This window comes from Toxotes jaculatrix, chromosome 1 (assembly GCF_017976425.1).
Source record: "Toxotes jaculatrix isolate fToxJac2 chromosome 1, fToxJac2.pri, whole genome shotgun sequence".
Taxonomy (NCBI): Eukaryota; Metazoa; Chordata; class Actinopteri; family Toxotidae; genus Toxotes; species Toxotes jaculatrix.
In genome coordinates, this window is record NC_054394.1 from 11,368,619 (window position 1) to 11,386,438 (window position 17,820).

The window sequence follows — 17,820 nt, forward strand, 5'->3', positions numbered from 1 at the left end:
CTTTCTCCTCCATTTTCTCAGGTTTTTTCTGTGTTTAGCTTTTGTCTGTCCATCTTGTGTTGTCTGCATTTTCACTCTGATGCTGCTACATATGTAGTGTTAATGCCAAGACACTACTAGAAGCACTCACAAATTTATTGCTTTATCTTAAAACCATAATGAGGAATCTTTTAAATTGAATTCAATTGTTCAACTTGTATTGTATTTTTTAAATCTATATTAACACTCCAGCTTTGCCTAATATCCAGTTCATGGATTACTGCAGGTATTTGGCTTGGGGAGGAGGCCAGGTAGACGCTAAATACAATTCAAAACATCCATTATCCCTTAAATTATAGACAGTTGCAACCTCCAAAGTAATACTGACTTGGACTGATTGAGTTTTGAACCACTCTTATTCCCAGAGCCTGGTTGTCCTTCGTCCATATATGTTAATTTCTGTACAGCAACACATATACCAGGTCTCACTGCATCTTTGTTCAATGTCTAGGTGTGTTACATCCCAGAAATGCTGTAACTTAAATCAACAGTCTCACAACACCACAGAACCACAGGGGTGTACTGGAACTGGACTTATCTGCTGGGACAGGGTGGGTGGGAGAGAGGGGGCTTGGATGCTCGGGTCGGGTCGGTCTGCCCATTCCCAGCATGCGCTCATGCGCACCCCAAAATGACAGGCATACAGAGAGGGCCGGATAAAAACTTTATGGATTTTTTGACGGTCCACCGGCCCACCGAAGCGGCAGCCCGCTGGGATTTGTCCCAGTATGCCCGATGGCCAGTGCACCACTGCAGCCCAGCACCGTATGACCTTGTGTTCCAAGCTGAAGAGGGCCATGGGCTTATACCACACTGTCCTCTGAACCGCAGGTTAGTGCAGGTCACAGAGGAGAGCATCTGATTATCTGACCTCTCGGGTCAACCACGCAGCTCTCTGGGTTTGGAACAATGGGATCAGCTGTAATGGATGGACAGACAGAATGATAGAGAAAGAGAGAGAGAAAAAGGATGAGAGAAAACGGACACTCAGTCTATCAAATTTACCCTGTAATGCCTCATGACGTGTAGAACATTTTGACTTGTTTAGGAGATCGCAAACACAGGAATGACATCTATATAACGTACAAATATTTGCAAGATCAGGACAGTAAAAAACATCTTTCTTCAGGCTCTGTATGTAAACGGTCAGTTCACATATTATTAAAATAATAAAAAAAGGTAACTTTCCTCTAGTCATGCAGATTGTTTTGCTTATGCTCACCCAGGTTTTCAGAGATTTCTGCCTCCACCTCAACACAATGAAGGTGACTGAAATTTCATTTGTGCTGCTCACAGCACTGAAACATGACAGTTAAAAAATTCAACAGCAACACGCCCACAACAATGTCCCCATTACTCTGGATTATCCCCAAACCCCAAGGTCAACAGTTTTCACTGAAACTGTTTTCTGTTGAGGGAAATAGTCCCTATGAAAACTGTTGATAGCAAATCCTCGACAAATGAAATCAAAACTATGTGCACAGCTAATTACCACTAAAAGTGAAATCCAAAAATATATAATTTTTGGTGGAATAGGAGGATAAATGAACATTTATTCTCCTATTCCACTACATTTCAAAGGATAATATTGGACTTTGTACAAAGGGTCATAAAATAATTAACAGACCTGGACCAGATACAAGATAAAGCCACTGTTACATTACAAGGGGTTAGCCTTCATTATCTGTTCTTTAACTTTAGACACTCTAAAGTTTGTTGATAAAAAATTACACATTTTCCATGATGTGAATACTTCTTCCACTAGTGCCAGAGTTGTCTCTTCATGCTCCTGCTGCCAGAGGAGATTCACTGGAAATGATGTTTCTTGTCGACAAAATCCCAAACGGGGATGAAAGGGTTGAGGAGGAGGGGGGGGACGGGATGCTGGTGGTTGACAGCAGCTCTTCAGGAAAAGACTACAGCGCTGGTATTGCCTCAGCACACGGCGCTCTTTGTATTGATAAAATCCATACTCCTGAGATGCGTCTGTGTGCGACAGGGAGCGTGAGATTAGTTTCCTGACTGGAACCTAGTTAATTCCACAGAGGAGAAGACACTCCACACCTGAGGCCCTGGAAGACACAGGGCACCGACAGGCAGACTACAGGGGCAGGGCAACCTATACGTGCACACATGAACACTGTGGACACACACTAAATGCCAAAAAGAAACTCATGGGTGCACTACACACGTAAACATGCACATGTGAGTGCACACACACACACGCACACACACACGTTTGCACAGTTCCCTGGTCTGACGCCACCACCCCAGTAGGAGCAGGGGGAGGTTAGGTGTCTGCAGGCCAGAGAGTGGCAGCACAAGGACAGACGTCTCCCTGGCTGTCTGGCTGCCGACAGGTCTGATCGATCAATACTCCGGCTCTTTCTCTCTCTCTCTCTCTCTCTCTCTCTCTCTCTTCCCTCCTGTCTTCTTTCTCTTTCCCCATCTTTCTTTCTCTTCCATCCTCATCTCTCGCTCACAGCTCTCTTGATTCTCTTTTTCTGATCACTGCCTACTGACCACTGACCCCCCTCACCCTGTCAAGTGAACCCACCATCCACCCCTCCCCCACACCCAAGTCCTACTGACCCAACCCCAAATGCCCCCTGTCTCCTTCTCCATCTCTCATTAACCGATCATCACTCACTTTCTCCTCTGCTTCATCACTCTTTCTCCTTCATGCGCGCACAAATGCACATGCAGGGGAGGGCGACAGAGAGTGTATTTAACACACTCAAGGCCTTCTGCCACCTGAGCCAAAGCACCTTGCACAATACAAACTGATTGAAGATGATATTATTGACCGTAACATCCATCAGCAGAGCTTGGAAAATAAGCATGCTAAAATAAAACTTAAATGGTTCTTCTCACGCTGAGAGGCATAAAGTGCACACAAAAAAACAGCTCCGTGTCATGAAAGCTCTCTATGCATGGCTACTCTTCTCGGGCGCTCAGCAGGAATAACAGTCCACATAATGATGAAAGTGTCTTTTGTATTTTGCAACACACACCTTGAGGCACAGTTCGTATCTACATGTCTTTAATGTAAGTGTCTGTGATGTGTCTTTCTATCTTTATTTAAGCGAGTCCTCCCATTGAGATCAAGAACATCTTTTTCAACAGAGCTTTGAAGGATGAAAGGAGGGTGAGGATATTGGAAAGGGAATATGAGAGTTTACAAACAGTGGAGGATCAGCTCAGCACAACTGTCAACACTCACTCATTCGTGTGTGGTGAAAAACAGGCTTTTCAGTGTTCAGAATGAATTTGTAGTTACTATAAGATGTGATGCCTTAGTTTTTGGTTTGACTGTAAGACACCTCTGTCCCTAGTGTTTAAATTGTCATCATTATGATTATTAGTTGTAGCATTGCTTTTGTAATTATTATTAGTCCTAATTTTGTTTCTCCCTTGCACATTGATATATGAATAAAACCTACAACGAAAGAAAGTCACTGTCAAGTCAGTGTCATAGTCAGTGACATAAAAGAGTGTATAAAATGTGTGTGTGTGTGTGTGTGTGTGTGTGTGTGTGTGTGTGTGTGTGTGTGTGTGTGTGTGTGTGTGTGTGTGTGTGTGTGTGTGTGTGTGTGTGGCTGGGTTTTCGGGGGGCTATTAGGTGTAGTTTGGTGTCTGTGATGGTTTTTTGGGCATGACCTCACCCACTGAGGCGTGTTTGTGCGTCTCTAATCTCTTTTAGATGGGATGCCTCACTTTCCCATCATGTGTTTTTTTTTTCTTGTGGCCCCTGGGTAATAAATCTAATGGTCTAAACTTCTACTACATCTCATTGCTATTTCTCAAAAAAAAAAACACTGCGCTTTATGTTCTCTTGAACTTCGTTACGCTGGGCCAGAAAGGAATGATTTCACGGGAAAATGTATATATCGGCTTTGATTTTTGTCTACTTTCTCGCAATATGGGCCTGCTTTAGCGGAATAAAAATTGATTTTTTTAAGCTTTTTGTGCATTAGCTTTTAAATTTGAAATTGTATTTGCAGAACCTGTTTGTGATCAATGAGAGAAATCAAGATTTATAGCTGTGATGTAATATAGGAGGAACAGCAACATCTAAATGCCTGAGACGGGTATTGCATCCTGTTCTTGGTGTTGAATATCTCTACCATTTCTATCTATCTATCTATCTGTCTATCTATCTATCTGTCTGTCTGTCTGTCTGTCTGTTACATGTTGTGTATCCTCTGTTATTGTTTTCTCCATCTTTACCTTTTTTTCTCATCTTTGCTTGCTCCAAACTCTTATGATTTTACTTTAGGGTTAAAGAGATAAAAGCAGATAATCCATTTCCTCTCATCTCCTCCTAATTACTGCTCCTCATCATCATCATCATCCTCGTCTTCATCACCTGCCACTATATTTCTGTGAAAGCCTCTTTAATGACTGGGTTTGATGTCCTGGCTGCCTGTCTCCAACTTTGGAGAGCTTCCTTGAAGACTACCAAGTGGCCTTTCATAAGTACACATAGAAAACACTGTAAACAGCTTCATACACACACACACACACACACACACACACACACACACACACACACACACACACACACACACACACACACACACACACACACACATACACACACACACACACACAAAATGTCCAAGCTCCAGACTGTCCATTGTGTGTATCTGCAGCCTTGAAGAATCTTGAGGAGTGTCTTAAAAGCATGAACAGGGTTCTAAGAGGGACACACAAACAAACACACACACTAATGGCCTCACATTAGCCATCAGTGGCAGGGGAGACACGCACACACACACACACACACTTCACAGGGCCCTTTCTTCTGTGTACTTTACCTTTTCAAGTGGGGAGAACAGTTTTTTGGGGGCAACTAAAGACAGAACAAAACAAAACAGAATTATCTCATTTAGTTATGTTTTGGAATTAAGGTCAAAAATCTTAAATTCTGTCCTCAGCCCCAAAAAGCTTTTACACTGACCCTCACACTAAGCTGTGTTTAAAACAACTTTCTGCGTATCGGTGGCTCTGAATAAATGCATGGACTGTGGATAGCTGAAATCAGATCAAAATGAAAATTAAATGGTCAGCACATGAATCAGCTGGCATCCCACTCTGGTTGTAATAACATGCTTTTTATGACCATTTTATGAAGTTCTTTGAAGGTTTTAAAGCCAAGAAAATCTCCCTTCCTTCTGCATTTTGAGTAAGCAATCTTCAGCTGTATTTAATAGAAACAGAAATTGAGTTTGGTAAAGGACAAAATAACATAGATGCTTTGATGAACTTTTGCCCTCAGTTCTGCATTAATTCAGGTACAAATGAACACATGTGGAAAACATACTGTAATGCAGATGTTCAGGTAAACGGTCTGTGTGGAGAGCAAGTGGCAAAAAGATTTGGGCAGGAAGGAATCAATACTTGTGCTTTATATTGTGCAAGAATGACAGACAGAGGTGGAGGTCTTTGCTCAAATATCCTGAGGTGTTGTCCATTCCCTCAGAGGCCAACTATGCATGACTGACTGACGGGTTACTACACTGATCTACATCTAATATGTATATCAGGGTTCTTAGGAGGACAGTCTTGATTTTGATTTATTCATGGATTTAAAACACCACGCCCATTGGGGTTTATGTTATGTTATGTTATGTTATTTATGTTATGTTTACATTCAGTGTTACTTACCAACTCAAAAAAGATCAATATCTATGAGCCAGTCTCTTGTCCCAAATACTTAAAACAGACATACTGTATATTCAGCATTTATCTTTACTCTGTAAGTCTGGCTTTCCTTCCGTATATTTTGTTGACTTGTTTCTACTATAACATCCTCTAATGACAGACCTGGTGGGAGATGTGAGAGTGTGAGAGTAGATTACACTCTGCTCTTCTCGCTCACCGCAGGCAGCAACTATAAATAATGTCAGTATGTTCTCAATCTACTGGTTATATGAGACTTAGCCTACACAGGGATAGAAAACTTCTCCATTCTCCTGCTGTTATCAAAAATATCCAAGATGCTGTTGTCCACTTCCTTCAGTGAAAAAAAAAATCTAAATCAAAAAATCAAATAACTTACGATTTAAGTCGCAAGAGCAACTTCTTTCTCGGTTTTTGCATCTCCCGCTGTCTGTGTATGCATGTGTTGGCGTGTGTACTTGCATGGTGGCAGCCTGCTAGGCTGAGACTGCTGTTGGTGATGGGGGACATTGATTTTTTTTTCTCTCCCCCCTCTGTTTTCTCTGGGATTTTGACATAATAATAGCACCATGGAAACAAAGAAACTGCTTTGTGACAGAGGAAAACCTTTCATTTCAGATGGAGTGAATGGCGGCTTGCTGCTGATAACAGCATGGGTAATCCCACATACACACACACACACGCTTACAGAAATGCGCTCACACATACGTAAGGCAGCACAAAGCACTCTCATATAAGGTTAAGGTATGATTGTTGCATGTGATTGTGAAATAAACAACTCAAAAGGTCTCTTTTCACTGAGCTGCAGCTCAGACACACAATCACATCAGCTTCTACAGGAACAGATGTCAGCTGAAGGGTTATTTCTCACCTTGGGTCAAGTAATACTGATGCACAAACCTAGTGTTTATTGATGCACAGATCTTATTTATCAACAGATATGTCTTTTTGTAGGTTAATTTGGCATAATTTAACACACATTACAGCACCTACATGGCTACAGTGTATAATTTAGTTTGAGCATGACTTTCCAGAAAATGTCAGACTCTCAGGTGCTTGTACTGTTTTTGATAGGTTAGTGTACTTTGCGTGTTTACACACACTTTAAACCCCAAATCTGTCATATTTTTTCCATCTCATATGATATATAACCACATATATAATAGGAGATTTTTGACTTAATGATAGAAAATCTTTATTTTGTGTGTTCATCAGGTTTTGCTGATGTGTTTAGAAACATAGCTGATGTGAATGAGTCTTTGACAGCGTTTAAAAAAAAACATGAATCAATTGGGTTTAGTTATCTGGAGCTTGTCCCTGTATTATTGTGAAAGACTCATCAATCAATCTGAGAGTCTTATCTGGCTGTTGATTTTTGCTCGTTTAGTTTTCCTTTTAGATTACAGTTTCTGCCTTTGATTCACTCCAAGTAAAAGCTCAATCAGCTGTGCGCTTAAAATGTGATTGTAATATTGAGAACAGTTTGGCTGCAGTTCCTCCAGACAATCGTGGTATCGTTTTAAATTTACCGTAATCCAACAATGCATCCGGAAAAACAACATCCTAACAGATAGCAAGCAGCACAAACAGTGAAAGTCCAGAGTCAGATTGCTCTTCATTAAACGATTTGACCCCAAAATATTAGATTTCAGAGATTCTATTGCATTTAGCATCTTTTCTATCATTATTGAGATGACGAGGGATCAAATCGATTCTGTGTCAAATTAACTTGAAGAACAACAGACTGCCAGGCTTTCTTTGTGTGTGTGCTGTGTGTCTGTGTGTGTATGTTTACACACATGCTTCCAGATGTGTTTAGGTGCACTTAAATGAAATTAATGTCTATGTGCAGGCATCTGTGTCTTCATATACAGTTTGCTGTGATTGGGTAGTGTGTGTGTGTATATGTGTGTGTGTGTGTGTGTGTGTGTGTGTGTGTGTGTGTGTGTGTGTGTGTGTGTGTGTGCGTGTGCGTGTGCGTGTGTGTGTGTGTGCGTGTGTGTGTGGTTGTGTGTGTGTGCACATCTGCTGCAGCATGCTGAGTTTGTCTCTATTGAGCTGTTGGTGTAATCTGAACAGCTCTACTGAGAGGCTCCTAACCTGAACCAGAGCAGACGGACAGCGGTCAGTGGTCAGTGAGAATGGACAGTTAAAGGGACAATCTGCTCTAAAAACATAATTCACCCTGCGGAGGTCACACAGGCAGGGCTGGAAGCTTATGCCTCCACCTTATATCTCTGTGGGGTGTTGAGCTTCCCTTTACTCCAGTATCTGCTCAGTGATGAGAACATTAGGCAGCTGAACTGTAAACTGTATCAGTTCAATTAAAATATATTTGCATGTAAAAGCTTCAATGTTCTATTCACCAAACGTGATCTCAAATTCACATTCTTTCATTAAAAGTTAGTTGTTAAGTCTTAAATTTCATTTTATGATGTGCAGAATTATTAATTGTGACTGGAATTCTGTAAGAGTGGATCTTAAAACCAGGTCACTGTTGTACCCACACATTGTCTGAGCATCTGATTTTATGGTGATAGCACGTTGCAGTTATTGTACATGTGAGTAATGCAATATTTAAAACTGACAAATTTAAAATACATACTCCAAAAGATGAAAACAGTAAGGGTTAATCCATCTCCAATGTTCTTAGCCTTTCTGAGGTTCTCACCCTCAAGCCCATGGGATCCTATAGAATCTTTTTTTTTTTATTTTATTTCCTAAACATCTGGACACTGTGTTACTCAAACAGAAGAAAATGATGTAGCTGTGGGGACTCTTTTCTCTCAGGTATTATAATATAATATTGCTCTATTTATTCCAGCAGAATGTGTACGTGGGATCAACTCAAAATAAAGTGCAGTGTGCACGGTTGTGAAGGACCATGTCGTCCAGCGCGACGATGTGTTTTTCACCGTTTTTCACCAACAATGAAGCTCCATGGCACAGATGAGTCAGATACGTCAGGCTTTAGCTGCACAGTGTTAGCAGGATCAATTCATTGTCATTTAGGTCTTTTCATGTGATTTGTTGACAGTACTAAAATACATTATAGCAGGAGACATATGCTTTAAGGTATGTGTTTCAGCGAAACCCAGAAATCTTAGCTCCAATGTTCATGTTAAAATCTCCATGAACATGAATTAATATACCTCAGATTTTGATGGTGAATTGTGGATTGGTCCTGAGGAAAGGTCTGAATGTTTTGATGTGCATTCGCTGCATCTCTCTGCCCTGGCCTTTTCGAGGATGACTCGTCTCATCCGAAGCCACTCACAGCTAAATGTCCCATCTGGTAACATTTCCACGTTTCTCCGCCTTAAATCAATAGCAATAATTTTCCTAAGACCCTCATGCGCGCACACACACACACACACACACACACACACTCACAAACACAAGGACACATGCATAGGACCGCTTCTCTTTGTTTCAACTCCCATTTAATTTGATTGCCGTTTGTGTGGATCTTTGTCCTTTGAGCAATTGGCTTTGAATGTGCACTTCAGTCTGAAACAAAACAATATGCCCGTTCCTTGATGTGCACCGCATATCCTTCTCATATTCTCATCTCTCGATTAAATTCATCGATTGTTTCCCCTCCAATATTGTTGATTTGTGGTTCATTTTTTGAGCGTTTTGGCTTTCCTACAAATCCATACACAGATGTAATACTGCAGATGCACTAGAAGCCGACACACACATGCACCGGTCTCCATTTTAGCTCACTCCTGCTGCAGGTTGGGCTGTGTGATGGCCGACACTCTGCTTCGAGGTGCAACGCATCGATGCAGCTTCCTCGGACACACATGTTAACACACAAGACTAAATACACGCGAATGCACACACACTCTCTTTCTCTCATTTGCTCTCTCACACATGCAAACACACTTGGCTGCGCACTGTGATTGATTCAGGACGGATGGAGCCGTGGTAGCGGTGAGTGATGCTTCGTTATTAATGTATCCAGATGAGATAATTACTCAGCCCTTCTGCTCCTCTGCTGGTCAGCCAGTTTGTTAAACACGCGTCGGGGATTATGATGTCAGCCAGATTAAATGATCAATTACACACACACGGCAGAGTGCACGCTCCCTCTGTCCGAAAACACACATGCGAACACAAGCAGCACATGAACAAGTGTGGATATTGTGTGTTTGCGTGCTGTGTGTGTGTATATACTGTATGCGTGTGTGTTGGTCATTGGCCGGTTGGTTGGGGACCCTGGCTTTTGACCTTGAGCTCAGGGGTCAGGCAGCAGACGGCCAGCCAGCTGGACATTTCCATCTCAAAGACCCCGAGGACCCCTCAGCTCTCCTGCACACACGCACACACACATACTATCTCTAAGTTCCCCTCCCTCCTTTTACTTGTATCTCATTTTCTCCTGCTGTGGATGGTTGGATGGTTTATGAGTGCGGAGAAGCTCCAGCCATTCATTTCTCCCTAACTGGGGGTCTAATGGAGAGGTCTACGCTGGAAACCTGAGCTCTCACTGAGTAATGAGCCGCCCTTTACTGTCCAGTGTGTGTGTGTGTAGTTTTGTGTGTGTGTGTTTTTTCTGTGTCTATGTGTGTGTGCGTGTATGTGTGTGCACTGCCTAGCCGGCTCTGTGCGGCCAGGCTCTGACCCTGTAAATGATGTCTCTCCTCCCTTCATCCACAGTGGCTCTTTACTGCTAATAACCTCTGATCAGATCTTAGATGGCAGAGCCCTCCGCTGGGCCTGGACTACCTCCAGTCCAGCAGCCTTCTAATACGCTCCAATCAACCGTGGGCTTCTCTATTGGAGGTTGATATGCAGGGATCCGTGGCAGGGACGGGTCACGCCCAGCACCCCCACGTAGCAGCCTTACCAAAGCCCCGCCGACTACCTCTGCCATCTCTGAAGTAGTGGAGGGGCCGGGAGGGAGCGCAGCAGCGGTGTGTGGGGAGGGGAAGGGAGGGAAAGGGAGCCAGCCACTTCTCCACAGTCTAATGTAGTTAGGGCAGGGCCGATCAGTCATCCCGACCAATACTAACCATGTCGCTGGGCCTCCCCTCCCATCTTTTCCACACAGGAGCCACAGAGAGCAGCACTGTACATTTACCTGCAATTAGATTTGCCTGAGTATCCTGCTGGGAGTGATGGAGGCCCCTCAGACCTGGAGATGGCAACAACTCTTGTTCTTTGTGTGTGTGCGATTCATGCATCACACACATGTACATGTACACGTATACAGTGTGTGTGTGTTGAAGTGCACGTTTGTATTTGTGTGTTTTTGCCTGCGTGTGCATTCCTGTGAATGATAACATAAATGTATTATAACACTCATGGAGTTTGTGTATATGTATGTACTGTATGAGCCCTGGTCTGTGTGTGTGTGTGTGTGTGTGTCTGTGTCTGTGTCTGTGTCTGTGTGAGTAACATATTAAGGACTAGTGCTGCTTGGTGACAGCCCAGTAGTGTTTGCCTGGCCCTTTGCTAAAGCGGTGGATGGATAATGATTTAACCATTGAAGATTAGTGATCAGATGAATACAATGGAGAGGCTGATAGCTGCCTATGTCTGTTTGCTCTGTCCCTACTGGGAACAGGACAGATCACACACACACACTCACCCACACCCACACACACATTTACACTAGTTTAATCCCCCGTCGCAGAGCTCAATGCTAAACTCAGTGTACACATGCACACGACACAGGAGCACTTTAACTGGAAGGAGGAATCAACTTGTGTGTGTATATGTGCATGCGTGCGTGTGTGTGTGTGTGTGTGTGTGCGCACTTGTACAGGTGACTGTGTGAACCTGTGCTGTGTAAACACATCTGCAGTTTCGGAGGGAGGCTCTTTGCCTCATCAGAATGCACACACACAGATTCCATTCTCTCATTCCTAAACCCCCAACCCCCCACCCCCCCACCTCCTTTCGTCTCCCCTCTCCACCCCCCCTCCACCCGCACCCCCTTCTCTGTGATTTACAGCTCCTGGCCCCTCCCCACACCTCGACAGCACATTAAGAGCATTTAAACTGTGGCCATTACTAAACAGGGGTCTTTATGGAGCCAGTCCACACATCTAAAGCCCATTACAGCTACATCAAATGCAGGATAACAATGACTAATGAACAATAGATATCATGAGAGACTGTGCCAAATCAGTATTCACTGTTATCGAGAGAGTGTGTGTGTGTGTGTGTGTGTGTGTGTGTGTGTGTGTGTGTGTGTGTGTGTGTGTGTGTGTGTGTGTGTGTGTGTGTGTGTGTGTGTGTGTGTGGAATGCAATCATAGCTCCATTCATTTTTTTCTCTCGTACGATGTGTGTGTCTGCATCTACAGTCTATGGCTCACATACACATTAACATGGTTTTATTTGTGTAACAGGTCTGTAATTGGTCTCATCAGCATGTCTTTGTGTTGGTGTGAGTGTCAGTGCATGCAGTGGTGTTCATAAGGCAATCGTGTGTTTGTGTGTATACAGTGGGTTTAAATTGTGCTTTCTGGGAGTCGTATCTGTCTCTGTGTTTATAAGATAAGCAAACATTCTGCATGGACAACATTTTTATCCACACGCCACAAGCACATAAAGTCTTATCCTGGATTAACACAATGGGATTCAGACCTGTTAAAAGAAAAAAACTCCAACTGGTAGCTTCAGCACTTCACTCTACCTGTTGACCTAACAGGACCACCCTCATTCCCTCTCTTGTTGAGGCTTTGAGCCTGTATGAGTGTGGAGGTATTTTGAAGGCTTTGGCCCCGCGCTGCAGCGCTGAATGGAGAAGGTGGAAGTGGCGTCCGTAATCCCATAATGGCAGGTACATGATGTCAGGGGGAACCCATGTAATCCTCTTTTAGATGCAGCTATCATTGTCCTTAGCCCAGCCACTTTCCCTACTAATCCCTCCACCTGCCCCCCAACCCCCCCCAAACACACACAAACACAGGAACACACCTGTGTATACTGTACTCATCATGCCATGCATGACTTGCCATGATTAATAGATACATATACTTTGCACAAGATAAATGCACAAAACTAAATACACAATCGTGTATTTCTACATTTTGTTAGCAGACACATAGTAGTGCATGTTCACATCAGCCCAAATATTAATTACTTTAAGTTCTCTAAAATGTAGTTTAATGATATACCTGAGTGATATAACCTGTAAGACACAATATTTCTTCATAAATTTCGTGTTAAAGTTAAGTTGATGAAAAAGAGTCACATTTAATAGTATATGACCAATACTGGACAAACTTTGCCCTCAGGCAAAGAGACAGGCAATGCTTAATGACAAATTGGACAGTCGGGGAGCAGATAGTGAGATACTGCTGGCATCACTGAAATGTTGGCGGCCAATTTCATGCTGAAAAACGTATTAACATTTTCATCAACTGAAACTTGATTGTTTATTGTAGTCATATGTATAGACAAACTAAACTAAGTTGAAAATACGGCATTCACACTGGTTCTCTGATTAAGTTTGTTAGAGGTTTAGACTAACCATTGATTTTATTGAAAATATTTCCATTTGAAAATGTTGGTGTCTTTCAAACTCTTCCAGAAGCCATAATGCCTCCGTTGACTTGAAGGAAATTCTCAGTTGTGAATATATGAAGTTGTCTATAAGAGCGCAACCACAGTTGACATGAAGAAATTTGACTGTGTAAGTTAAGGTCTAGAATCACTGCCACTCCACACTTTATAACACACGCGCCCATCAGTGAAGTCTCTTTCCATCTCACGAACACAGACACACACACCAACAGTCAAAGTTTCACACACATTCTAGCAGAGACCTACTGTGCACAATGTTAAGCCGCTCACAACCGCACACATACGTACGCACACAAAAGGAGAGGACAGTCTCTTGTTGACACAAAATATATAATCCTTCCCCTTTCTGAGATATAGATTTTCAGGCACAAGTAAAGGACAGCAATCCTTGACCTAACCACTGAGCGGCTTGTTAAATCTGCACACACTGTGCACTGTGCACACATCACTTTTAACAGGTGGAACCTAGTTATTCAATATGACACTTCCTATCGTGTAAGTGGCTGAGAGGATCTTAACTGAACAAGAGGGACACTGCTGTTCAAAGCATTATTAAAGTTTAAACAGAGATATCCACTTCTGTGCCTTGCAGTTTCATGGGACACTGTGCATTGCATTTATACCTGCGTATCAGAGGAACTATTTTTTATTTTAGAATTAGCTTTCATAAAATGTCACTACTTTCTGCATCTTAGTTATGTCAACTTAACAATTAAAAACAGCTATAATATACAGAGTAAGAGTAAGATTATCTTCAGTTCTGGCAACTGGACATATAAATTGTCAGGAAAGCATTGCACCTTATTGTTTCATTTTGAACTTGTCCCACTAGTTAGAAGAGGTAGATGGTTAGTAGATACATATAAATGGTAATGTTCTGTATATAGATATACCCTATATAGGAAATAAAGTCCATGTCTAATCACTAAAATAAAATCTCATAAAATTAAATATGTATGTATATACAAAAGCAAACATGGATCTACATTTATATGACCACTGGGCAAACTCCATCTACTGATGAATATTATGTATTATAATCAAAACCTCCTGAACAGCTACTAAATAAACCTACATCTGACACTGTCAACAAGATTGGTCACATTAAAGAATCACAAACAGTGCATGTCCCAGTTCACAGTGAATATTATTTACATTTTTACATTAAAAATGTTAAATCTTTGAGTTTATCTTGTAGAGGTGGAAGAGGAAGAAATTAATAAAATCTATATTTCTGTAAACAGGATGGTCTATCTGTGCAAAACAAAGATCTCAGATGGAAAGCATCCACCTTTTTTATTTACCTTATAATCCTGTCCCCAGTGTGTATCTGCCAGTGCACTGACCACAGAGCCCTCAGGCCAAGGGGTTGCTGACCCCTCACCCCTGACCCCTTCAGCTGGTCAAACTCTAACCCTGGGACAGATGGATAACGGACTCTATGCTTTATCTCCTTCTGACCACACTCTCCTTCTCCCTGCCCTTGCCATAGCCTTTCCTTTCACCTCTTGTTGCCCTTCCTCTCTTTTCCTTCATCTTCCCTGTCCTGCTCATGATTGCTTAAACTCTCGCATCCACTCCTGTCAACACCTGTGCTCTCGACTTTCACCATTACTCCTTTTCGTATTCCTACACTCCTCCTCTGTTGTACTGCTCTCATATTTTTCACCCCCTTCGTGTATTTTACTATTATCCCTTTTTATTTCCTCTCTCTGTCTTTACACAGGTACTTCTTTTCTGCAGTGTGTTTCTCAGCATTGTCACACTCCCCTAAAGGCTTTGCTTTGTGAGATTATATCAGAACCATGCTTGAAAATGTGACAGCCTATTACTGTAAGCTATATTTATTCATATCATATAACTGTAAGTCAGTTAAGGGTGGTTATTTCACATCATGACTAAGCATCAAATTACTAATTTCAAAACAAAACTTGTGTCTGCAGAATAGGCTCCAGAATGAGTGGTGTTATATTAAAGTAAACAATATGATTTCACTCTTCAGTTTTGAGCAAAATTCAAAGGTGCAATTATGCTTGCATGGACTATCCAGCTAGTCCTCCAAAGATGAAAGGAAAAAATAAATCAATTAAAGATCAAATATTAAAATTAGTGTATAAATAGTTCACTTCTACTTATATGATATACCCTGTGACTGTCTTGTGGGTTTATTTCACGAATAAAAATGTGTTTGAGCTGAGTGGGACTGAGTCTTACAGTCATGGAGACACCATCTACATCCCCCTGCATCCCTAAATTTACATTTTATTTATTTTGCAAACGTATTTTAGTTACATCTTAATAAAAGTCCAGTAATTTCTCTCATCTCTCTGTGTGAGAGTGTGTGTTAATACATGGGATCATTATAAACATTTATGCAGCAAAGGAGCCTCTCGTGCCAAAGGGGCTGACGCTCAGGCGGATCGAACCTTTCGATTGATACTGAAACAATTTGCATACTGATTCTCTTTCAGTGCGCACGGATCCATAACAACACCGGCCAGCTATTCAAATGCGCCTGCATCGAGAAAAGCACGGAGAGAAGCACGGCACCGGAGCAGGAAAAGATAGGCTTTCTTTGCGGGACGGATAATTTTGCGCTTGGAAACGGAGACGCATGCAGTGGCTAAGGATGTTTACCTCGGTCAGGATTTGGGACTCTTGCAGCTCTGGAGAAAAGCTGGAAGCCGGAGGAGCCGGAGCTCGAGGAAGAGGGTGGGACGGGGGAAAACAAGCGGAGGAGACGCGCAGATGCGAGCGCACCCTCTGCTTTTTTTCCAAGTCGTATGATGGAGTTAAAGAGTTTATGCAAATTGATGTTCAAGCGCTGTCGTTTTGTGCTCTGTTGTATGAGAGTGAGCTGGGAGGCTGTTACAGATGCATGTCAGAATGGGATCCTGCGGTAAAGTCGAGGACTACAGTGTGTGTGTGTGTGTGTGTGTGCGCGTGTGTGTGTGTGTGCGATGTCCGTGCGTGTGCGTGTGGCGCAGAAGAAGAGGAGTTTAAATGCATACGTTTCGCACCCTGGCACCCTGTTGAGAAGAAACACGGACAAAAGAGTGCCGTCCAAGTCTGACGCACAGCATCAGCCTGTTTCTCTGCACCCTCATACATCTGCACACAAACTTACAGCGGCTGCGACACATTTCAGCCTGTAACATCTACACGCTGGCATCAGTTTATGGCCAAACAATCCTGTCTGGAGGAGAGTTTTCTTAATGAAAGATCCGTCTTTATTAAACGCTGTTGTAATAATGCAGTGTCAAGCCCGCAGTGGACAACATAATAACGAATTACTGCTCTGTGCATCTGTGGAGTCAAACTATGGTGTTTTTATAATACGGGCTTAATATACTGACAGTTACCTTTAAAGTATGACTCAAACACTCCTTTTAATAATTGATAAATAAAGTACAAGATCAGCTATAGCTGTGCACGGGCGCGCGCGGGGAACACACAAACAACTTAGACTAAGCTGCTTTTGCTGAATAAAAATAAACTTAATGTAGATGCATTTATTTATCTGAAACAGTTGAGCCTGTAGTTCATTTATATATAAAAAGACAGCGATGCACCGGAAAACATGTTGTCAAGTCTCCTATTGGAAACCAGCCCCACCCTGGTGTTTTTATCAGATGGAAAATATGTTCATCTAATCTAATATAGTGCTAAAATAACAAATCCCTTATTATTATTATTATTATTATTAGGCTCCAAATTTGAGATTATGGTTGTGTCTAAATTAGGAAATATCCATACATTAACGATTTGCATTTTAGTTTATATCAAAGGGAATATTGTACATTTCAGAGGATATAGTGTGCTAATTGTTCTTTGGTCAGTGACTGTAGTAGTGACTCTAGCCAACACAATTGTCCTTGTCCATTCCCAACATGTCAAATATTTTTTACTAGTTAAGACAGTAGTCTAAAGCAAAAGTAGAATAAATTCTCACTAAAATATTGTTTAAAAGTTGAAAAATAATGGCACTCGTAAATGAAACCATTAAACGTTTTATTTATTTGTTTGTTTTTTAGAAATGTCACGAGAAATGTGACATGAAGTGTTTTTAATTTCTCAAAATTGTTTATGAATGTTCACTGAGCCACAGTCAGTTTGTGTAAGAAGTCATCTGAATTTGAAGTGCACATTTGGAGCATCGCGGTGGGGCTGGTTTGGCTATCGTTAACACGGTTTTGTTGTCATAATTGGAGTCTCACCAAAGTTACAGGGAGTAATTGGGCGGCATATGGACACCTTAATGTAAAGCGATGCCTTATTAATTTCACATGAGTGCGCGAATCAGAGCAAGTGACGCGGAATAACACACGGGAAGAGGCAGTTGATTTACCCCTGAGCAAGGCAGCAGGTCCGGCATCTGCTGCTCGGCCATGATGGCATTTTTATTAATTAGGTAACAAAAAATAAAAAGTAAATTCCTTAATCGAGGGGAGAACAAATCAAATCGTTTTTATTCAAATAGCCCCGAAGTTTCTTTGTTCCTGTTATGAACTCCGGAAAACTTCCACCAGTTCCTCTTATATGCTCTAATGCG